Raw genomic sequence first — 25885 nt, forward strand, 5'->3', positions numbered from 1 at the left:
CACTAATAGTAGGTCTCCAATCTTAGCTGTGCTACAGGCACCACATAGAGGGAAGTCCAGACTCCAGCAGACTGCAAAGTAGTGATTCCTGGGATTCCAGAACTGGGCTTCTCTTGAAACAGAGTGAAAGTCCTGTTGCCCTCATCAAATGTTGAAAAGAATTTGTGTGTGCAGATGGTGGTGGGTATCTCTGTATACAGATTAGCCTCTTGCTTGCAATTTTTGGGCCATATAGAACATATCTAACAATTGCAGTTTCTATTGTAGGATCTAACAGTGTGAGTAAAAGATGAAAACATTTCCAGTGACACCGTTTCTTATACCTAGAATGACTTTGAAGGTTTGAGGTTCTTGTGTTTGAGTGTTTAGCTGAATGCTGGACCATGTTGATCAAAGTTAGGTGAATAGATACAGATATGTCTTGTGTGATACTCCATATAATCCAATTATTGTGCTGACTTCATTAAGGGAGGTGGCTTTTTCACAGCACGCAGAGCAAATGAGAACTACTTTCTTAAGCCTAGTGGTTTAGAGTTCTCACAATGCCATCTTACAGACTTTTGCAGCTAAATAGTTTTTCTTGTTCTGTAAAGTCAGTTAATATTTTTTGTTTTCATTGGTTCCTCTCTGTAAGTCTACCTGTGCTACATCCTCTTTCTGAACATCTCTGGGTAAGTATTTCACAGCACCACATAAATTTGAAATACCAAGACATTATTACCCTTTGTGGAAGCTGGGTAAACCAAGCACAGAAATGATGATTTTGTCAAGAACATACAAGTATTCCGGGACAATAAAGAATCGGTGTTTCTGCCATTTGGGAGAACATGCTAACTTACTGGTCCCTATTTCTAACGTTTTCGTGTACACCTGCCACAAAAAAGGCACAAAAGGGTATTTTTTATTGGAAAGAGAAGCCATGGAACAAAGAGATTGCGAGTTTGAGCTTATCCTTGTAAGGAACTGAATTGTCTCCTTCGTGTCAGAGAGAAGACAGCTGGGTTTGAACCTTGTACTGCTGATGCCACTGTATAGGCAATCATCATACACAAGTATCATAACAAGTGAATGGTTGGAGTTAAACCTTCTGGCAAGAAGCCTGACATGTATTTACTTATGTCTCCACAAAAGAAACAATTTGAAATGTGAGTTATAAACAGGATGTATGTTCTGCACCTCCTGCTGCTTAATTAATACCTTGCATTGGCAAAGAGGGGTTGGTACATGCGCACACACACCCCACACACAATAAATCAGGTACAACTACAAACTCTTGTAAAAGAAGGCAATTTTGCTCATGTTTACAGTACTTTTGACAGCTTATGAGGAATTCTGATTTGTAAGATCTGTTGATATTTCCACATTTGTTTTCTGCTCCTGCTAAGACAAAAATATCCTTTTCTTTTTCCTTTTCAGAGAAATAGGGAAATCTGGTGTCTCCATTCCATTTGATTTCTCTGAAACATCTCAGCTTGCTTTGACACTGAGCAACACCTGCCTGCACTGCTGCAATGCCTGTTAGGATTGTCATCCAGATGTCCCATGTACTCCAGGACCTGGGCTGAACTAGCCTACGTTTCTCAGGATCTCTGTGGCATTTGATGCTGAGAAGGTGTGGTGGTTTGACCCTGGCTAGACGCCAGGGGCCCACCAAAGCAGCTCTATCACTCCCCTCTTTAACTGGACAGAGGAGAGAAAAGTAGATCTAAGGGCTTGTGTGTCGAGATAAGGACAGGGAGAGATCATTTGTCAGTTACCATCACAGGCAAAACAGACTCAACTTGATGAAATTAATTTAATTTATTATCAATCAAAATCAGAGAAGGAGAGGAGAAAAACTGCTAGATCTTAAAACACCTTCCCCCCCACCCCTCCCTTCTTCTCTGGGCTCAGCTTCACTCCAGTCCTTCCCACGGGGTGACAGTTCTTCAGGAACTGCTCCAACATGGGTCCGTCCCTCCCAAGGGATGTAGTCCCTCAGGAGCAGACTGCTCCAGCATGAGTCCCCTGTGGGGTCACAGGTCCTGCCGGCAAACCTGCCTCGGTGTGGGCTCCTCCCCCACAAGTCCACAAAGTCTTGCCAGGAACCTGATCCAGCACAGGCTTCCCATGGGGTCACAGCCTCCTTCCTTTGGGCATCCACCTTGCTCCAGGGTGGGGTCCTCCATGGGCTGCAGGGGGACAGCGTGCCTCACCGTGTTGCTCACCACAGGCTTGCAGGGGAATCTCTGCTCCGGCACCTGGAGCACCTCCTCCCCCTCCTTCACTGACCTTGGTGTCTGCATGGCTCTTTTTTCTCACATCCTCTCACTTCTCTTCTCTCTCCGGCTACTGAGCCGCAGCAGGTTTTTTCCTTCTTAAATATGTTATCACAGAGGCGCTTCCACTGCTGCTGACTGGCTTGGCCTTGGCTGGCCAGCAGCAGATACAGGGAAAACTTCTAGCAGCTTCTCGCAGAAGCCACTCCTGTAGTGCCCCCACTACCAAGACCTTGCTACACAAACCCAATACAGAAGGGAACCCTGTGCTCTGTAACAAAAGGCGTTTAACTGTGGCGGCCAACACAAAAGGGAGTAGAAGGCATGCACTTCCCATAGGGCAATGCACTGACCCAAGCAGTTGCCAATTTAGGCAAAGCTGAACTGAAAGAAAAAGAGGAAAACAAAATATCTTATTTTGGTTTTGGCCCAGCCAATCATGTCAACTCAGAAATCTTGTATCGTCCGCAAAGGAGTTTTTTCATTTGGAAGAGCTTTAAGTCAGCTTTAAGTCTCCTCCCCACTGAGCACTATTTTTCAGGGGAAGAACTACAGCTGCATGCATATCCATTGAGACACCTTGATTTTTTCCTCCTGATCCACAGTCCCAGTAGCTCAGCTTTCCCCAGGATTCAGTGAGTTCCTCCAGCACAAGTGAGAGATACCTCATTCCATTTCCTATAACATTCCTGTTCTTTCCTAAAGCTTGTCCAGCTAAACCCCATATATATATATATATATATGTATATATATATACACTTGGTGGAAAAAAATCTTCTTTTCAACAATATTGACAGTAATGTTGGCTTGCACCAGGATCTCCTTTTCTTTGAAAGCTTTGCACATCCTGGGATGCCAGTCAAACAGATTGTGCAACAGCTCAGTGGTCATTCACTCATTTGCCTACAGCACTGACAGCAAGTGGCTCCTAATACCCATCTGATACAGGCACTCCAAGTGAAGGGCTGCTTGTGAGGAAAATAAAAAGAACAGCAGCAGCTTAGAGTGATTAAGTCACTTAGTGCTGTGGCTATTAAGCTGCAATGAAAAAAGGACAAATGCTCTTTTCCTTTCCTGTCTTTTGTCCTGCACATTTTCTTTCAAAGCAGCAAGCAGCATAATCTTTCTATTAAGGATCACTTCAACAAAAATCTAGTTTTGTTTCTCATATGGTCCATTGCAATCATTACTAAACCCTTCTGAAACTCTTTTACGGAGGCTATCGCTTTTTTTTTTTTAAAAAAAAGAGAAACGGTCCCACAAACACAACAAATCCCATTGTGTTACTCACAGACACATGCTGTCTGCAGCCAGATTGCCTTGGGCTACGATCTCATATCAGGCTGAGACATCCTGCCCATTAAATAGCACCTGATTCTCTCTCTGTAAATGCAAAACCTACTAACTCAGGCATCCTCCTCAAATTCCGATCTTTATATTTGCATTAGAACTGGCTAATGCTTCCCTTCCCAGTGTGATCAGATATTGCTTGGGAAACTTGCCATGTACTTTCCCAGGTTCTGTCTTAAGAAAACTCAGCTTTTTTACCTGTCACAGCTACTGGAATGCCTTTGTGAGCTGATTTTTCAAGATCTAAAATACCCACATTTTCCTGAAAAGCCAAACCAAGACATTTGTGGGCTTGACATTAAGCCTCCATGCTGCTTGCTTTATCCCTGCCCATCAGTCTGGGTTATTAACCTGCTGCTGTGATTCGGGGACCCTAACTCTTACTCCCTACCACAGTACCGAGTCTGTAAGGAAACCAGATGTGTCCCATCACAAAGGGAATGAATAAAATACTGGTACCTGTCTACCCAAGGAATCTCAGCTTTTCCAAGAAAAAAAAAGGTTGGAAACCAAGACCACAGGTAAATAAAGGTGACAGGTAGAGCGAGAGAAGTAATGAAAGCTCAAGTCATGTACTCCTTTCAGAAACAACCACTTCCTGAATAACCTCTCACTCTCCAAGTATAAACGATAATGCCTTCTACTTGCCAATACCAATCACCTTCCAGTTTTGTGGTATCCATGCAAAAATCAGAGCAACTTGAAGTCCCTCCCCAAACCAGAAAGAAGCTATTAATACTGAAACGAATAGGAGAGCCCTCAGCTCAGCCATTTCTAACAGGTAATGATCTAGCAATTAAAAACAAACTATTCCTTCTCCTTGCTTATCTCCCTACTGTCATCTTCGAGTTCTTGAAGGCCTAATGAGCGTGATTTTATTTCTGGAGATAAAATGTAATGGTGCCAGAGAGTTTCACTCCGCCCAGCACTACCATTGCATTGACTGTCGCTCTCATTATGAGTGAATGAACAGCAATGGCTGAGATTACTTTCCCCGCTGAACTGCCACTGCTGACATTTATGACTCCAATGGGTAGCACTAACTTTTCTTTCAGTGTTGTTAGGTAAACTAAAACTTCAGTGTTCACAAGACAGCAATAATTTTTGTGAGGAGAGATGACGTTCAACTGTCATGTCCTCCATGTTCCGTCAACACCAAGGAGGGTTGAGCTGGTTTGAAGGTGAAAGTGTTGATGCATGGTAATCACTGAATAATGTCTGTGACTGCCTGTGGAGAGGGATATGTTCCCTCCCCTGCAAGAACATTAGTTTGCCTGTGCTCTGCCATGACTGTAATGGATAATTCTGGCTCTATCTAAACAGACTATTTAAAATCTTGGTGATTGCCTTGGGTTGTAGACCTTTGGAAGGGGAAAATCCTTCCTTGTCAGAAGTCAGAATTGATGGTTGGAGTGATGTTTCTGAGGCACGCCGGTATCTCTCATTAATAGTAGAGCTGCGTACCACATAATTTTAAAAATATTTATATTCATAATACACCTGTGAGTCAATGCTTTTTGTTTTAAGAGAGGAGCAGAAGAAAGAGTCAGATCTTCTGGTAAAACTTGTGGATATTTCAGAAGTTATCCTCTCCAGCTGTCCTACCTGGAGGTTTCTGTATCATTAGCAGTTTACTACGATTTCCCCTTCTCTTTTGCTGCAGCTCACAGGCTGGTGTATACACTAAAATCCCAAACAGTCAACAGGACCAGGCATGCTTTTCCTTCTGCTGGTGCTATGACAGAGACCTGTAACTCCTGGCAGGGACCTGTTAATCCCCTGCTTCATTGAAATGGAGGAAGAATCCATGGAGATTTAAACAATGACTGGCCTTGGTAACGTGCCTGAAAGTATATGAAAGAGCTGGAGCAAAATGACACATTTCAGTAGGGTCTCTTAAATTCCAGGAAGTCCACAGGGCACATCTGTGGTTAGTGGATGATGGAGACAGCAAAACTACACATCACAGAAGTGGTGGCAGGGGCAACCCCCACCCTTTCAGTTCCCCTGTGTTACTCACCTGTAAAATGACCTTTCCTTACCTTCAGGAGTATATCTGAATTTAAATACCATATCTATATCTGAATATTATAACTGTACCTGGCTTGCGAACCTCTTCTCCCATCCATGTTTACAAAAACACCAGCGTGTATGCGTGTGTGTGTGCATATATACATATTTTAGCTTCACATTAAATCTATACTTTTCTGTTTTTTTCGTTAAGGAGGCAAGCAGATTTTTCTTTCCGACTGTTCAATATTAAAGGGGATTTTTTCTGGTTTCGAGGTTTTTTAAGCAAGACTTGGCTCTGTGTTTGTGATTGAGAGAGAATGTTTGTGTCTGGAGGGGTTTAAACAGTTTAGGATTTATATACTTCAAGAAGTAGAGAGAAAAAAGAGCAGGACTGGATTTAACTAGAACCATTGTTGATTTGCATCCCAAAAGGTACCTGACAAATGTAGCAGTGATTTGAACACAGCCCAATCTCACTAAAGGGTTCCTCCTTTCTTTGCCCATTCGAAATGACAAAAACATCACAAAGAGAGGTCTTCAGAGACATCACAGCCGAAGCTGTTACCAAAGGCACAAAAATCTTTAGAAGGACAAGTATTTTTTCTCCTGTCACCTTTAACACTCAGTATACCAGCCCAGTGTCACAAGCCATATATCAGGTCAGTGCACAGGAGCTTCTTCAAGACAAGAGGCTTGAAAAAGATATCTGCCATGAATGTCACTGATCTTTTTTTGATTGTATTGTACTGAAACTCTGTGCAGATTACTGATCTGCAGAACAGGTCCTGTTCTCATTGGCATGAATCCCCTGGCTGCAGGTTTTCACTCCCCTTTGAAAATCTGAAATATTTCAGTCCTGGAATGGTTAGGACAGAGGGTGCAAGAGAGTCCACTCAATCAATTTTGATCACATCGAAAAATTTGCGTATGACGTTTGACCAGAAACAGTCATTTTTCAATGAATGGTGCATGAATCAGGTGGAAATAAATCAAATATATTTCTGTAAGCCAGGCAAAGTTACCTGTGCAGAGCAGCTGAGAGTTCCAGGGACAAGAAGGAAGAGCCCCGTGCTATCTTGAAAGCTCTGCAGTGTTAGTCATAGGCTGGATTATGCAACATATGTATACGTGTGTGTAGAAGCATACATGTATTTAGAATAGAATAGAATGGCATAGAATAGAATAGAATAGAACAGAACAGAACAGGTCAGTTGGAAGGGACCTACAATGATCATCTAGTCCAACTGCCTGACCACTTCAGGGCTGACCAAAAGTTAAAGCATGCTATTAAGGGCGTTGTCCAAATGCCTCTTAAACACTGACAGGCTTGGGGCATTGCCACCTCTCTAGGAAGCCTGTTCCACTGTTTTGCTACACTCTTGGTAAAGAAGTGTTTCCTAATGTCAGATCTGAACCTCCCTTGATGCAGCTTTGAACCATTTCCATCTGTCCTCTCAGTGGGTACGGGGGGAGCACTGCCCTCTCTACTTCCCCTCCTCTGGAAACTGTAGAGACCAATGAGGTTGCCTCTCAGCCTCCTTTTCGCCAAACTAGACAAACCCAGTGTCCTCAGTATGTATATATACAAGCAATATAACGGGGGGGAGGGGGAAGGAAGATGCAGCAATGTGATTCACTTATAAAAATTCTACTTAATACCTAGGAGACGGTTGAGCATATTCACCTTACACTCCTTGTAGAAGTAGTGAAGAAAGAAAGGTACCTCCTGAGGCTAATTTAGTCCATTGCTCTCTTATAAAGTAATTAGGCTTCATCAGGTAAGGAGAAATCTGGGCCCTTAAGTTGCCAATAATCTTTAAATGAGCACCTGAACTCCCTCTGCAGCTTGAGTTCTACAAAATGTTTCTTCAGCTCCTATCCAAAATGTTTGCATGTTGTGTTACATGGCTTCCTGGGAGAATATTCCTGAAAAAAAACTGCTGTTCCTGGCAAAAAGAATCAGGCAAAAATAGCCTTCAGACTGTGAGCTTGCTTCAGGCTTTTCTTATGTTTTCTGGGGAAAAAAGACCATGCCAGTTCCTACATTCAGAATTCTGGTGAGCTTTGAAATATATTTAGGTTTTATTTTTAAATGTATTTAATCCACTAGGACTCAAATTGAAACGCAGTGGGCTGCTCTGCCTAGAAAGATTTTGTTTTGCATTCCTGACTTAAAACTAAAACAAATGTCACTTTAGATTAACCTCAGATTCCTGTTAAAATAGATTCAATTCTGGCCCATGAACAAAGCAAAATACAGCTATTTAAAGAAAAACAACCAAACAATTCATTTCCCCTATTTTTATATAGTTTAAATGCTACATGTTCTTTTACCTGTGAAGTTGGTTTTTTTTGTTTGGTTGTTGGTTTGTTTTGGTTTTTTTTATTTAAACAGAAATCCTCTTCTTCCACCTCAAAAATGCTGCTTGGTTAAGCTGTGGTATTCATAACCTACTCCACAGCAGAAGGAAATGCCTGTGCTCCCAAACCAGTAGAGTACATGCAGGAAGCTGGAAATGGCTTGGCAATGATGTTCAAAGTACAGTGTTTCTATTTTGAAAAATCCCTCTTCCCACATCTGGCATAGTTTCACCTGGAAGGTGTTGAGAAATCCTGGCCCTGCTGCAGCAGCTAGACGTTAAGGACCTAATCTGCTTCGGTGTTTTAGAAAATCTCTCGGCATCTACCCGCATCATTACATAGCTAAATAGCTCTTAAAATCTGGGCTGTGGAGGCTATTGAAGCAACTATGCAGGGCCCCTTGATATTAGCTGTTCTTTGATCAGTCAGGACTGTAGGATTCGACTTGCACATAACAAGCAATAGCCCATGATGTGCATCATTGCAGAAGAGGATCCCAAAAGCAGAGCAATGCTCCTTCTCTTCTGGCCACCATGACCGTCTTTTGCCAATTGGACTGTGAAATATATGTTGAAAATATTGTTTCACACAAAACATATGTCTTCAGTAGCTATGAAGAGTAAATCTGAAAAGCTTTTAACTGAAAAGCTTTAAGGACTAGCACTAGGAGAAGGAACCATGGGACTGTGACATTACAGCCATGGTTCCATTAAAAGAGAGGGAAATGCATTACATTTTATAGGCTTACATGTATTTGGACATTCATTGATTATTAAATGAAGTGGAGCTGCGCTTAGGTGCCCATGGAGAGAAGTGCGGCATAAATGGGAATGAAAAGCGAGCTCTACACTGTATGAAGTCGGGCTTTTGCCTTGCTTCTTACTGCAGATGCATGCATATGTATGCATGTCTGAAGGTACTTCTGGGCATTACTGAGGACAAATACATGTTGAAGGAAGAGAAACATTTTTCTAACTGAGCCTAGGACAAGGGTAGTGAGTGAGTTGCCAGCTTTTGCAGCTATTGCTCAAAAAACAAGGGAGGACCTTTTATAATTAAAGTGCATGTGAGAAACCTTCCTAGGACTAGGAAGGTTAAGACAGTCTAAGCAGACACCGTTTTTAGAAGCATTCTTTTTTTTGCCTGAAAATTCAGATTGAAGTAAAAAGTAGAGGTTAATAAATTCACTTTAATTTCAGTGAATTGCTTCATTAAAAATGGAAATACTTCAAAAGGGACATTTGAAAGAAGTCAAATAATTTCAGTGATCATTTAACAATATTTTCTTTTATTTTTTCTGTTTAGACTGGCATTTTTTCACATTATACTTTCATTTATTTTCCTTTGATTTGAATATCAAAAAGAAAAGGAGATAAAAATCTTATTTCCAGTCTAAGAAAGCACTTAACCCAACTCTGGAAAAATGTATACATATATATATATATATATTTATATATATATATAAAAAACCTTTTAATTCAAGGTAAATTTAAAAAACCCCACAGAAATAGTGTTTCTGGTTGACAAGCAACAATAAATCTTTCTTCACTTCACTTTTATTCCTCTTCTCAATCTGAAATTCAGTTATTCGCACAGGTATCGTTTTCACTGTGAAGATGGGAAGCTGTTCTCCAAAACCTGGGTCCATTGTTAGAAATTAAAGCTAAGAGATATGTGGATTTATTTAGCAGGAAACTAAATTAAACACTTTTCCTGCAACAATAATGGCTATGAAATTTATCTATCCCATTGTTACATCTGCTTTCCCCCTTTAAACTACCGACAATGGCCATTGGAATCAAATCTCTGCCCGATTTAGGAGGACTGAATTGAACCGAACGGCAATTTTCCTCTACTCCCAAGCACATTGATCATACCCGGTGTAATGTTCTGAGCAGCAGCCTGTCCTTCTTGTCAGGATGAGATCCCCTGTAATTCAGTACCATAGCAGTATTTCAGGTACATGGTGAGCTCATTCCAGCTCTTCACCTGTTAAAGTCAATAGATTTACTTAATACTGAGATCAGATCTGGGACCTCAGCCCCTATATTAGTTGTCTCTCTTGCCAGTGAAAGGATCGGATATTACTTCCTATATCCTGAGTACACCAGCTCTAGTCCTGTGAGTAGGAACACATTTGACTGTATCCGCCTCTGGTATAAAACACATACCATCATGACCCTGCAGCAGGCACAATGAAGCAAAATTTGAAAGTAATGGTGATAAGTAACAAACTGCCATCAAAACACAACCGCATGCTGTTTCCGAAGTAGCACAATCCTCTAAAATGAACAAAGGCAAGCTCCTTAATGTCCTCTTTTCGTATGTTCACGTGTTAAAGGTCAGCAAAAATGGCCATAATAGTTGAAATTCAAATTATAATTGAAAGTTTATATTTCTAATTTATTTATTTGGTTATAAAAAAAGCTTTGTCACAATTTATTAGCACCATAATCTAGATTGTGCTAGTTTTTACATGAGAAATATCAGTATGAGAAATCATAAATGGACATGATTTTTTTTCCTGTGGCGTTCAGAATGTTAATTTATATCCAAGCAAGCTGACTTAGGAACAGATATTCCTTCACTCAGGAGTTTTTCTACAGGCATATTAATAAAAAGACACTAACTGCCTTGGTTAGTTGATTCAGAGCAAATGCACTTCTGTGGCAAAAGCAAATACCTGGGGATACTTGGGGAGCATTGGGAGGCTTTCTGGAGGCACATTCACATCCTGAATAAGTCACATAATAGTTAAATCCCTCAGTTGCCACATATATAGAGTGGTGAAATAATCACGCTTGCTTAAAAAAGGAGCTGATGTGCTGGACTTTATAAAGCCAGAGGAAGAAAATGTGTTACAGCATAGAGGCAAGAGAGTGAATTTCAAATCCACGTTACGTCTTTTGCTGGTTAGGCTCTGATCAGAAATGGAGGATGGGGGGAAGCTAACCTATGAAACGACACATTACCTGTCAAGCCAAGTTTTTTCACAGTGTAGACACTTCAAACAGATCATCTGTCCAGGGTGGACGACTTGGTGGCAGGCTCTGAAATCTTCCTGTCTTTTTTTTGTATCTATAAGCAGATATACTCAGAAGGGAAAAAGTATCGCCATTCATGACATCCCATCTCATGCCATGTAGGACCTAAGCTAAGCCAGCTGATGTCCCTACCATGTCAGTTCAAGCTGGGAGAAGCCAGCATTTCCACTGGACAAGGCCGTTCCCTCCTCTGGCTTCTCACTCCTGCTCCATGCATGGTCCTTGTCCCTACACCTCTACAAACATTTGGATAACTGCACTGTGAATCAGAGTGAAGCACTGATCAGGTGAAAAACCATTTTAGAAAAGGTTGATTTCCCTATCCCTAGTTTAGTTTTCTGCCAATTTCTTAATCTGAATTTATTCACAAGTGGTTAGAGTTCATGCAATCATACAGTAGGAAATTCAGTGAAAGAAAGAGAGAAAAAATGGGAGAAGCATCACATCTTAAGAAAGTTAAGTTCCCTCTCGATATTCCTGTCTTTCAGATTTGTAATTCAGGCATCCCAGTTTGGTGTATTGAATGTGAACTTCAATATCCATACAAAACCACTTTCTTCTCCTTGAACATTTGTAAAGCTACAAAAGGCAATGTCCATGCCTATGGATGGGCAGTGTCTATGGATAGAACAGAGTTTATATGTATACACACAGAGACATAAATGTTAGGCAAGGAACAACACTGAGCCTGTTGTCCTCTTCACCTCCCAATTTGGCCCAAGCAACAATTTGGGTTTCTTCACCAGATGTGCCTTGCAAAACAATGCAAGTGGCAGTTCATCCTTAAGAACCGGTACCAGAAGCTGAGACAGACACAATGTGAATGATACAAATGCACCACAGCCATATGCAATTGCACAGTGGTGATGGGTAGCAGGGTCTGCCATCTCCATGCTTCCCTAATTAAATTAATTAAATTCATTGGCCTACTTGGAACCTAAAATGGGCCAGACTTATAAGTTTTATTCTGTCTGAATATTTATTCAAGAGGATATAAATATTAACAGGCAACCCTTCCTTCTCAGCATATCATATGTTGTCTGTGTATGTAGGAGTTGGAGAAGCAAAGGAGAAAAACACCTCACCACTTCCCAAGGAACATTTGTGTTCTTTGACTTTGCTTTTACTTCATGTCTTTCTTTCTTTTTCTTTTCTTCTTGAACATCCAAAAATGTCTCACACATATATTTTGCACATTTACATGCTAGAGGGGCATGGAACTCAATGTAAAATAAAATCTAACCTTTGTTTTGGGAGGCATGGTCCCAAAATGGTGGATGATACACTTAAGGATGTTATGTACTTATGATTTTAACACATGCATGCCATTAATGCAATATAAGCTTAGTATTCCTTCAGGAATACAGGATACGCTATGCATCCTGCTTCCATCACTTTCCCAATCAAAGGAAAGTAACTTATACTTTCATACCCACATTTCTACTTAATTAGTGAATGAACAAGTGAGAGATTCTTTCCTTTTTGATTTATGCATTAATCATCTAATACTCTGAAGCATGATATTTGATTCACCAGGTCTGTGAGTCTTGACAAATACCTGTCTGCTCTATACAAGTCTATTTAAGTAAAAACCCCTACTCTCTCTCCATACTCATAACTTCATTGCTGAAGTCTTTTCCCAGCAAGAAATCTCTTGTTCACAGTCTGTATGAACAAACATTTCTAAGAAGACTTAATATACCTGTTCCATACCCTGAGAAGTGTCCATAGGGCCTATCAACACACATGTTTTTCACTGTTAGTTTGGAATGTGTGCTGGAAGCATGACAATATGGAATGGAGATACAGAATAATTCTGACCATGGAAGAGGGTCAGGTTCTTTGAAGGAATGAGGCACCATGCTGGGAGGAAGCTAGTACTTCTTCTAGCCTTCCTATAAAAATATTGATATAAATTCCTATAAAAATATTCTTCTTCCCTTCCTATGAAAATATTGATTAATACTGGAATTCAGTTATACAGTTTACCCATGCAGCAAAAATTGTTGTTTCTCCAATCATGGAGCCTTTACTCTTCTATTAACAACTTCTGTGTTCAGGATCCTGTCCTATGATGTGAATGTGTCCATTCACATCATAATTACATCCAGACCTATCCTTACCTTGAAGCTTTTACAGTTAAAAGAAGTGATAATGAAAGGGAGAGCCTTTGTCCCCGTTTTACAGACAGAGAACTGGGAGAGTAAACCCAGCTCATCACCAGTACCTGCAGTCAGTCTTGCAGTCAGTACATGCTTAGGTTTCAGTCCTGAAACATATTAAGAGACTTTATTAAGGTCATACAGAAAGTCTCTGGAAGACTCCCAGTCTTCTACATCCTCTCATAGTGCTCCAGTGAAAGGGTGTTCTTCCTTTCCCCTGCTAATATTGTTCACTGGGCTAAATCATCTTCAGACAAGTCACTATGGCCTCTCTGCATCACCAAGGCTTGTAAGTATGGGCTGACCCAGACTTATCTCGCAGCAGCACAAAAAGAACACTTAGTAGTTTTATCCACTTCCTCATTGTTGATATGTCAGGGCAGTGATACAAATTCATTGCTGCTTGTCAGCTGTCTGGCATCTGCTGACAATGTCTGTGGGAAAAGTGAGTGGTTATATTTAAATACCTGTCAGCAAATATGACAAAAGACATGAATACTTCTCTGGGATTTGCAATGACCTTTTCATTTGCCTTGAAGAGTTGTCTTCCTCTGATCAAGAAACTAATTAGATTGCTGAAACTTGCTGTACATCTCTATCACTGCACTGAGGAAATCCATTTCTCCTTTTGACAGTGACTTTGCAGGATATCTCCATTCTTCCTAGAAGCCTGTGGCTACAGATACTTACACTTCCTCCACAGTGGAGGCCTGGGCTTTGTCCTGTGAAGGTGATAGCAGACTGACATACCTTGGTTGTAAGCAATTGCATTGTTTGGCAAAGCTGAATTACCTCGGAAGCTCATCATCTTGAGTTTCCACAGTCCATTGGTACAGTCCTGTAATGGGCCCCAAGCTGATAGCTCTTGAAAGTAAGCTGAAGGTGTTAAAAGCAGTCACAGCTTTCCATACCAAGAAGATAATGTTTTCTGATGCTACCACAAGGCATATGTGCATCTGAATTTTCATAAGATCGGAAGGCACATCTAGAAACAAGCTGGTAACATGGATCTTTCAGCAACCCCAGCAAACCAGCAGTGGGGGTGAGGATGAGGCTATTGTCTTTGCAGCGTCACATGGATGAGCAATAGGACTATGGCATGGACTATTGTCTCAGTGGATTATTTGCTATTCAGTTTCGTGACTTGCTGAAGACAAATGGGAAATTAAGGGGATGCCAGGAGCACACCCACAGAAGCTTCAGGTGGAGTAATCTCACTTGAATTGGAAAAGAGATGTAGTTTCAAACTCTATCTGTTCACCACAGCATGCGCCTGGGAGGACCTCTTTCTTGTGGAATATGCTGCCTCTAGTAATAGACATCTCACAGCAGATACACTAGATAAATACGCCTCCACATCAAGAGTAGGTTCTTTCTGGAAGTTCTTTCTTTGCTGCAGATTTCACAGACAAGGGGACCACTAAGTTCTTCAGTTTGTGCTCCTCCCTAACACAGGCCCTTGAACTTCATTGCTGTTACTCTCTCCCCCAGTAGCAGTGGCCAGCTAAACTCTGCCAGAACAAGGATGCTGCACAGCAAGAAGCTACTTCCAGGGCAAGTAAAGTGTGAGCCTTCTCCCCTCTTCCAGGCCAAGTGACATTGCTCCATCTGAAGCAAGATGAGAAAAGAACCAAACCCATCAGGTTTATATAATGGTTTTCTTTTCTACTCTGTTTATAGGACTCTTTAGCGAGAGAAGTGGGCTGTTCTTACCAGCTCACATGGCATACTCAGGAGGCCTATTTGGATGTAGCTGATACGTGTGCCTAGCAGGGCTGCCCTCTGAAGAAAGGCATCAAGTTTCCTATATTCTAAGTGTCAGTAATATGGACCCCAGTGCACATTCAACTGGGTCATAAAACCTCTCTTTGCTTATAATAACTGTGAAAGAACTAAGTGCATTAAATTAAAATACTGTTAAAATGGTTTGTGGGGACTCCTTATAAATAATCATTAAGACACAGCTCCTGGGAAGCCACTATATTTCATGCAGTTTTGTTCCTTGCAATCTAGGGAGAAGACAAACTTCATAAATACGCACCTTCTCTATTAACAGTTAAAATTCTTGACCTTCAAAGAGATACCTTTCTCCCTTTTTACAGGCTTCCCACTTCCAAAAGACAAATACACAGCTGAGTAGGTCATACTGTCCTGAACCCTGTTGCTATTCCAGGCAGGGAGTAATTCAGAAACCTATGTCTAAATGAAGCCTAGATTGTTTTAGCTTTAAATTCTTAAATGGAACCCTGTGCTTGAGTGCCACTTTGTTAGCAATATCACTCCATTCCCAGTGATGCTACTGGTGGACCTCCATTCACCCCATCAGTATGTATGACCTCCTCTTCTGACTGGGGTTTTGGAGTCCCCACAATAGTGTGAGGGAACAAAGGTGTCTCCCCTCGCTGCATTGCTCAGTGTCTGTCTGCCAGCCCTCCTCCCCTTGCTTCACACCTGAGGATGAGTGTGACGGAGACCTACGTAGATGGATGGACAGTTGGATAGACAGACAGAAAGACTGATGCATAGATACCCTCTCCCATGCTTCAAAAACCTTCATCTTCTCAGATGAGAAAGTATTCCTCACCATCTAAAAGGAGGGGGAAAAGTACTTTGTGACTTTAAAAGGAGATCTCTGTTTCAAGAATGCCTTCATCTAATCCTTCAGTGTTTTATCACTTATCCCTAGATTTAAAGGACTAAAAGTTATGATTCCATGGGAAATTAGACCTAAATTACATACCAGTGGAAATCAGTATGCAACCAGCCTTAATTATAATGCTCCTTACATGCTCCAATATTGTTTATACAACATAGAGATACTTAATTTAGTCCTTATCCTCCTTTAATAGATATATTGTCCCCACTGTTATCTGGTACTGCAAAGAGAAAAAAAAAATTGAAAGTTCTCTTTATAATGTTTTGGGTTTGGCTTAGTTTAATTTTGTATGCTTTTTTTTTTTTTCTTTTTTCTCCTTTCTCTGTAAATTGTTCTGGTTTATGGAGAAAAAAGTTAACTTTCTGAAATTGAGGTACTCTTTATATGCCTAAATTTTACTCTAAATTTCTGCTTTTACTTCTGCACTTCCCTTTACTTGGCAGATGGAAGGGAGGGAAGTGAAAGGGGAGGACAGGTAAAAATACTCCAAAATATCCCCAGGAAAAAAACATGTTTATTCTCTGAAACTTTAAATCCTTCAAAAACATTTTGGTAATAATTTCTAATGCACAAAAGCTATTTACATTATCACCTATCAAACCACCTCATCAATTTCAGAAGTTATTGACTGTTCCAGGACAGCTCTGATTCAGAAGTCCCCAGGCCATGAATTCTAAAGGCTGCAGGATGTTTTCGTGCCATTATATGCCACAGAGCTCTCACATTTTCTGAGGTCATTACACTGGCTTTTAAATACAAAAACATCACCACACTGGCATTCCTCATCTGGATCTGCCCAATGACCCAGTCCTCTCTCACCAACTATGAACAAAACCAGCTGGTCCCAATAGCAGAAGCAAAAACTCAGCTTCTGAAATAACCTACCCAGGATGAATGCTCCTGCCTAGCCACCATTAGTTAGTTAATCTACTATAACAGTTTTAAAAAGCACATAATGAAGAACGGGCCAAATGACTTTAAGAATGCTGCATCACTAAAAGGTCTCATTTAGTCAGCTGCAGCTGAGCAATACAAGTGATCAGCGAAAGCACGCAAATGAATGATTTCACAGTACAGTACAACACTGTACTTAATTTCCTTTCCTATAAATTCTTGCTGGATCACTTTGACAAGCAAGATGTGTCAGACCAGAAAATGACCATGGTATCATTGCGCAAAGGAGTAGGCATGCCTGTTTGGTTATGTTCATATTCTAATAATTTCCCAATAGTCATACAGCTGAGCACAGGGATCTCTGATAGATGTGTTTAATGGACTGACACTGATCAAAGAGGGAATGTGAGTTAGGTATTATGAGCATGGGTCTAACTGAGAATCATTAGAGGATGCAATAGTCTCACGCGTTAGACGCTCCATCAAACAAGTCACTTAAAAACAGGCTGGAGAAAAGCACTGAAGTGTTCAAATGCTCTACTGGTGAGTGAACAGATGCACAGAAATGGAAGGAAATATCCAGGTTATTTAATGCATCCAGCACTTCAGCTGCGGGCAACAGGCCTTTAGGATGGGAATCAACTCCAGATCAAGGCATTTAAATGGAAATATCTACATCTTGGTGCCTACACACTGGGACCAGGTGTTTAAATAGGTACTGCAGTCAGTGGACACTCAGGTCTCCCTAAAGCAGGCAGTGGCTGGTAAGCTGAACAAGCAGGTCAGACTTCAGCTCACTCCTAGATATGTAGGATAAAGCTCTTAATCCTTAACTGAATTCCAGCTCTTTCCTAAGAGGAACTGTGAACATCATTGAACAACCAGTAAGACAAGCACCATGTGCTCCCATAAATCTGCACCGTAAAAGACATGTACTTTACAAGGAGAGTAATGGTTCAATTCAGTGTTCTGAACGAATGCATGTAGAGCCATTTGAGATGTCCTGGGCCATTCAATACACACACACAGGTTTGGCAGATATGACGTAGGACTCACAGAAGAGCAGCGACATTCTGGAACGCTAGTTGGGGATTAGGCATGATACCCTAGGATGTTTTAAGTGGCACCAGATTCCTATGCTTAGACAACAAAATCGAGCTCTTAGTGACCTTCTAAGCAAGAATGGAGCTCCAGATTTCTTTATATGGTGTCTAGCACAGCAGTGTTCTCTGAGCATTGTAACCTGCAACACAGTTATTGGCAGAAGTACCTCTTCTGGTTTCCATGCTGTGGGACCAGAGTCTTTCCCATGGTGTGTCATGTCCAAGCTGCTAAGGATGAGGATCCTTGATTTACATGAGCGATCTTAGTTTAACATCCACAATGTATGGATATGGAATCTCTTCAGTGCTTCGTTTTGGTCTTTAAAATATGGTTTAGGTCAACTTACAGCAAGCCCAGTTCAGGTGAAAATCAAAAAGGCAAAGAGTAAAATGAAAAGTACACATGGCTGAATTACCTTTCTCCTCCTTCAGGTTTCTTGATCAAAGGTATGTTACCTAGTTGCATTCTGGATCTTGGCAGACACATGTTTAATTAAAATCAATACTGTTAGATGAAAAAAACCCATCCTTTCTAATCCAGAAAAAAAAGTAGAGGTCCATTTGTAAAGTGCAGGGAAGCCAGAAGAAAAAGCATGGTGCAGAATTAGAAAGGCAGATCTCCACTTGATCTTTTAGTTTCATTTCCCAATATGGGATACTGACGTCTTTTATTAGTGCTTAATTCATCTGTTGGTAAGGAATCATTCTTTATATTTCAGGTAAATTCAATCTATTCAGACTTCAGAACTGCATTTGATATGGTGCAGTATGGGAATATAGCAGTTACATTGCAGAAAATCATTATTAGTAGAATAACTACAAGGAAAGTCATGATTAGAGATTACAACAGCATGTGCTAAAATGAGAAATATTTAGCTGAAGGGAAGTTATTTGCGGAATTCCCTAGAACTGGCATCAGGATGATAATTCTTCAGAAATTTAACATAAAAAGACTGTGCTAATGAAATTTGGTATGCACAGAGTTAGAGGCACTAGACAAAATTAAAGAAATTCTGAATATTACATAGTATGAATGAGATTGACATTAAGGTCTGGGTTAATTGAAATCAGATGACTAAAGTTCAAGGACATGTTCCTGGAAACTGTAGTCAATATTCATTATAGAATATGTCACATTCATTCTTGAATCCTCAGTAGGAAGTGACAGAGGAAAAGTAATATTTAAGTAAATGTTTCAACAGTAGGATGACCGAGAGTCACTGGGGTGATGTGACCAAGAAAAAGGCAAATATTAATTTGGATATATAAAGTGAGATTCATCCAGAAGAAATGCAGGGAAGTGTTTAATGTCTTTGGAAAATACATTAGACAAACCATGCAGACTTACGTCAGCTAGGTCCCAGAATCATCATTCGCACTGGACTACAGATACAGAGGGATATAGGAATGAGAAGAGGAATGCAGAAGCAATTGCAAGAGAGGGGGTTATAAAGACAGCAGAGAGACTAAGTTCACTTTGCTTCATCTGGTGGAACAAAGTCCAAGAGGAGATAGAATAATTCCTCTGAGATAAACACCTGGGAACAGTCATAAACTCATCTGTTGAAAGGCACCACTGGGGGTCCTCTCGTCCAGCCCCAGCTTAAGTCAGTACAGTCACAATCAGTAGTTCAGGTCAACCATGGCTCTGTACAAACAAGTCTTAAAATACTTTTAGGATGGGGACGCCACACCTTCTCTGGTGGTCATTGCCAATACACTTAGGAAAATAATTTCCTAACATCCAGCCTGAACCTCTCCAGATGCAGTTTGCGACCATTTCCCATTGCTAAGTTCTCTGGCAGTACCAAGGGCATCTACAGATCACCTCTTACCTTGGAAAAAGAGGAAGGAAGATGTGGTCTTAAACAGATGTATATAAATCTGTCTTGAGTAACTCAAAATTAGAAGAAATTTTTCTCTGTTACTGGACTGGGGCTCTGGAGCAGATTTTGGTCAGGGAGATGGAGAATCATAGGTAAGTAAGACAGTCAGTCAATTTTAAAGCAAAGCTTTAATACATCCCTGAATTTCTTAACCTCTTGGTTAAGATGTGGAAGAGTCTTGGATTCTGTGATATCTTTCCAGCTCTCTGTTCTGCAGTCACAAGTTTTGCTTCTTTTCCCCACCTAATAGGGCAAGGACTTTGCAGATGTTTTCCCCTTTCCCATCAATTGCAACAGGAAATGATTATTTTGCAGTTTTTTGTTAGTGATTTTAACACAGTCCAAGAACTGTTTGCTAGAAATCCCACCAACCAAGTGCTGTTTGCTGGAAGTCTCACCAACCAACTAGACCATGACTCTGCCAAGGTTACCCAGGAGTATAAATGTAAGTCAGTATCAGAAGGGTGGACTGGATCACTGTTACTCACAGTAAATTGGCCCCTGGAATTCCTCACAAACCCTATTTGGAGATAAACACTCATTGTGAGAATAGATTCTTCTGCAAGGGTATTTTCTACAAAGCCAGGAAGTTTCTTAATATCAGTCATAAAATGCACACAGAATTCATTTAACAGACAGGGATATGATTGTTTCTAGGAATGATTTTTTTTCATGGGTGACCTTGTACAGTATTATTCAAGACAAGTTTTTTCAGCACTGAAATAGAGTTATAAACATGTCTGAGCTTTATATATATGTAGGTATTACAAAAAATAATAATTCTGATGATGGCTTTGAATGGAAAGAAAATCAACTTTGATTACTTGCCAAATGCTACTGGAATATTACAAGCCATGGAAGTTATTTCTTCATAGCAAATTTCCTCATTTTATTGGCTCTCAGGAAAGAAATTCATGGTTTTAGGCACTCTCCTTTTCCTGCTTCTCTTTCTTTTCAGTCTCCTCTTTATCTCTGGCACTAAAACATTCTCTTTTCAGAGCCATTATTTTATTAATGCATGATTATGCATTTGCGACACCATTTTCCTCAGCTTCCATCTGAATAACTTTATTCAAGTCTCTTTCTCACATTTTGAAATTACAATATAGAACTGAAAAAGAACAGTTCTTGCATTTTTCCCCTTCAAGAAAATAAATAAATAAATAAATAGGTCAGACAACACTGTGTGCAGGTGTTCCTGTATGAAACAATTGATATTATTATATAAAAGGAAATGGAATGAGATGAGTTTTACTGAATCCCTTAGGGAAATCATTCAATATGCACTCTTATCAAAGTCTAATAATGGCCCGGCTGCTGCTTGTTTGCTTTGATGAAGCTGATAATAACAGAAATCTACATTTATTTGCATTTTTCTACTAGAATTCACTGAGGCATCTCCAAATGTAATTTTAAAGTATTAATTTAACACATGTAGATTTTTGAGTTGCATTAAGTAGAAAGAGATCAGACACAAACTCATGAGACAAATTTCGTCTGTGGACTGCACTTGACCACCATGACCATTAGTGTACAGTCTTTCTGAGGGTCACCAAACATGTATTGCTTCACTTTTTAAAGTATCTAGTCAGAGGTAGTCAATGCACCAAAGGTGCACCAAGTGTAAGGACAAAGAGTGATGCTACTGAGAGTAATGCTTTTGCAGCTTTATTGAGGCAAGCTATGAAGATTTAGTAAGGAGGTACAGAGACCTGGAAGTTAACGAGGAATCTGTCATAGCTCCCTTCCCCAGGATCATATCTCTGTCTAGAGATATAGTTACTTCACTAATGCCTGAACTTCAGAATCCAGGTATGGCCCCACAGCTTAAGTTTCCAAAGGTCTGATGTAGGAGGCAGAAGACTGTATTAGACACCGAGTTCTGGTTCAAGCCCTGCATCAACTAATAACTGATGTGACTACTGCCAAGATCTGAAAGAATTGTAAGCAAACATTTATGTCCCAATTTTCTCTGCTTTACATATCCTGCTTCTCTGTTTGAAAAATACGACTTTCTAAACAGTGAGGGAAGCTGATTTCATTGTTTCAATGGATGTGACAAAAACTATGGAAATTTGCTGGTTTGGAAAACCCCTGCTCTCACCAGAATGCCAAGGGGTTTGGACAATTCTGCTCAAACTTTAAGATGGCTTCAAAGACAGAAAAAAGAAATTAGGCCTCATCACTATGCAACCAGCACAGTCACATCCCCCTTAGCAAGAATTCAGTGTAATATTTTTCATAATCTGCATCATCTGTTCTTTCTTCTGATACTTTTTTTTAATTTACTATAAATCTTTCCTTGTCACGCAGTTACTGCCTGCAACAAGGCAAGAGCTACTCATGTTAACTCAATGTGATTTGTTCCATTACTCCAGTGAGGACTCTGTATTGACTCAGTTCTCTTCCTCTCAAGAACCCCAGACAAACTCAGTGGCTTCCAAAAACTTCCCCAATCAATACCTCCTAAGGTCCCTGAAGTGCTATAATCTGAATCAAGGTCTGTGAAGCAAAACTGAAAATGAGCTTAGCAGGGTTTAGCTGCAGCCTGTTATCTGTCACAGGAGGGTTTGGGTTTTTCTGCATGTTTTTTTGTTGTTGTTATTGCTCTTTGCTTGTTTGGTTTTTTACTAACTTCCACTTCTCAAAAGTCAGCTTCTGTTTCTGAATCTGCAAGCTATAACCATGCACCAGGTAGATGCCACTCAAGCTTTGAGCTGAAGAGTCAAATAGTTCTGATTTCTGCACTTGTCCCAGAAACAAAAGATGCATTTAGGCTGAAAGGATCTCATTTTGTTTCACTTGATTATTCTCCTTTGTTGCAATTTGAAATAATTGTTGGAACAGAGACATAGATGCTGATAGAGTGACAAAGCTTTCCACAGCAAAGGCAAATTTCAAGTGATCAGGGAGCTTCCCTGTAGCATTGTATTATTTGCATCCAATCCATAGCCACATTTGGCAAAAACAATTAGATATTAGTAAAGGCAAAAAATTTTCCAATCAGAAAAGCCACTTTGCTGGTATATGTTTTTATTAACACAAGTACTACTTGAGAATATATTCACAATGGAATTATTTTCTTATTTTTACATGCATAGTTAAGAGAGTACCATTGGGCTTATGAATGTTCACACTCAATATTATTATTTGGTGAGATAACCGTATTTATATTTTGGCATTGTTTTGATCCCTGGGAAATGTGTTTTGGGTATTGCTGAATTGTCTCTGGAGCACACAAAGAACCACTGGGACCTTCTCCTAGGAGAGCTAGGAAACAATAATATAGTCAATATTTTCTTTTCTTGAAAAAATCTCAATTCAGTGAAAACTAAATTTTCCAAAGCAAAAAGCCATTTGACACCAGTCTCTCAAGGAAAATTATGAAGTTAGAACTTGCTATTTTTGTATTTCTGAAATGAGAATTTCTATGGATTCTTCTGTCTGAAGCTATTTTGATTTTGGTAATTACTTGCATTTTTTTAATTCAATAAGTTGGAAACAGAATTTCAGACTCCAAAACAATTCGAACAAAAGTTTTTATTTAATTGATTTTTTTTTTAATAGAGTTATAAAAACCCATGAAGATGCCATTTTTGTGGTCCAGTCCAGTAGCAGGTCAGAATATAACCATGGTCATGAACAAAAAGATGAATTGTCACCGGGCTTACTTGAATTAGAAAGCCTTTTCTCTCTTCTAACCCTGTCTTTCAGAATAAAATTAAACATGATGGAAAAAAAAGAAAGAATCTTGCCAAACTATTGCTGGGTACTGGCTTTAACTAAACCTAACACTTGACCATCACTTTGGTTTTGTTGGGTTTTGGGGTTTTTTTAAAAATTGAACAGTTTCTAAAATCAGACTGTTTCTGGAAACTTCCTTTTCTGAATAAGGGTTCAGAAATAAAAACCAACTTGGAGCAAATTCATCAAGAGCAACAAGAAGGAGTATTTATAGCAAGTGATACTGCTGCAGTCAGTAGGGCTTAAACAAAGTTGAGTGAAGGTGGTGCTATTTCAGTCCTGGAGTCTACCCATCTTCCTCTCCTATGGATAGTTTTAATGGAAAAAAATCATGTTTAGATTTGTATGTGCTTCCTTGTGTGTGGTGTCTGTATTTTCTACATCTGTATGTGTCACTGGAAATAACTAATTAATGTGCTGTCTGCCTGAAAGCTACTGTAACAAATGTAAGTGTACTGAAACAAATGTTATGGCTGTAATATAAATCCTGGTTGATGGGTTTTAGTAATAGAAACACAGAGCAGGGAGGGTGTTGCCAGCTGCAAGCCCAGCTTCTGATAAAAACTTCAATGGCTGACTTTATTCATGTTCAAAGTGAAGAGATTTAACAGCAACCAGAATTAGCTACATGGAACTTATCTTTAGGTTCAGTCTAGGTGAAATATAAAGAAGATGCACACTGAGTGTAGTTGTAGGGATAAGGGACAGCAGGAGCTGACATGATTCCTAAGGTGTTACCCCAGCCAGAAGATCAGGGAATGTAAAGAGTGGGTCTCACTACTAATTCATCTTCCAGATGCCCTCCCAGGCCATTTCCTTTTCCCCCTTTCTTCTCCCCCTTCCCGTGCAGATGTCTCATGAAAGCTTTAATAGGGATTTATAAACTCTCAGCTTGGTAGAGGAACAACTGTGAATCTAATGAAACCATTTCTTTGCAACATCAGCTAATATATCTGCGTGGATTTAACAGGAAAGGTCTGTGAAAGGGACTGTTGTTCTTTTTCGTAAATGCACAGCAAGGACAACATGTCGTCAGCATGGAAAGCTAGGAGAAGGATGTGGAAGGAGCCACAGCAATCAAATAGGCTCTGGCTTTTATTCAAGTCAGTAATTCGCAATCCAGAAGGATGTGATAATAGCTAAAAAATACTGGTACGTTTATAGGTTGGACCCATCCTTAGTACTAAAGCAGATAATATTTTGTTGCCTTTCTTATGGATTACAAAAGCCGAGCTGAGGATTCCTATTCTCCACCCAGACACTTAAAATCAAAGCTGCCTATTTCTCACTAAAATCAGCCTGTACCAAGAGGACTGCCGGGGCATGTTTCTCCTTGCTTGCCTGGGTGCCGAGGCACCAAACATTAGTCTCAAGTTGAGATTCATATCCAAAGTCCCAGGCTGTCTTCACTGGCCATAAAGTGGGATCATGTGTAAGGAGAGTAGGGTTGGTAGGGTGAGCTGCCAAGGATTTTCCACTGGAGGAGCAGTGCCTGCCCCAGTACCTAGGGTGAGAAAGGAGAAGAGCACTGGTCAGCCAACTGCCAGGGCTTATCTTTTGTGTCTCCCATTTTGGGGCTGAGTCCTGTAGCTCCCTCACCTTTAAGGCTCCCATTTGCCATGGGTATTTGATAGCTATCCCTTGGCTGCAATGAATAACGAAACTGTGGATTGTAGGCATATGCAGGGAATTTTTTTACACTAGTTTCTACACAGTATGGGTGAGTTTCCTTTCACTTAGCTGCAAGTTAGATGCTTAGGCTGCACTGTTATCCACAGCAAAACACAGGCATCTCCAGAGGGATGTTTCTCCCATTTGTTTTAAGTATCTATTGTGGGGTGGAATCAGTCTCTTGGTGGTGGTGCCAATCCCTCTACTGACTATGCATGATGGTATATACAAGACTTCCTTATGCTAGATGTCTAACTTTTAGGCAGAAAGAATCATAGAATCATAGAATGTTTTGGGTTGGAAGGGACCCCTAGAGGTCATTGAGTCCAACCCCCCTGCAGGAGCAGGGACACTGCTAACTAGATCAGGTTGCTCAGAGCCCCATCCAACCTGGCCTTGAATACTTCCAGGGATGGGGCCTCCACTACCTCTCTGGGCAACCTGTTCGTTCCAGTGTTTCACCACCCTCATTGTAAAGAATTTCTTCCTTATATCTAGTCTAAACCTACCCTGTTTTAGTTTAAAACCATTAGCCCTTGTTCTGTCACAGCTGGCCCTACTAAAAAGATTTTCCCTATCTTTCCTATAGGCCCCCTTTAGGTATTGAAAGGCCGCAACCAGGTCTCCCCGTAGCCTCCTTTTCTCCAGGCTGAACGAGCCCAACTCCCTCAGCCTGTCCTCATAGGAGAGGTGCTCCAGCCCTCGGATCATTTTTGTGGCCCTCCTCTGGACCCGCTCCAACA

The sequence above is a fragment of the Egretta garzetta genome, unplaced genomic scaffold (assembly GCF_000687185.1).
Source record: "Egretta garzetta isolate BGI_Z169 unplaced genomic scaffold, ASM68718v1 scaffold8, whole genome shotgun sequence".
In the NCBI taxonomy this organism is placed as follows: domain Eukaryota; kingdom Metazoa; phylum Chordata; class Aves; order Pelecaniformes; family Ardeidae; genus Egretta; species Egretta garzetta.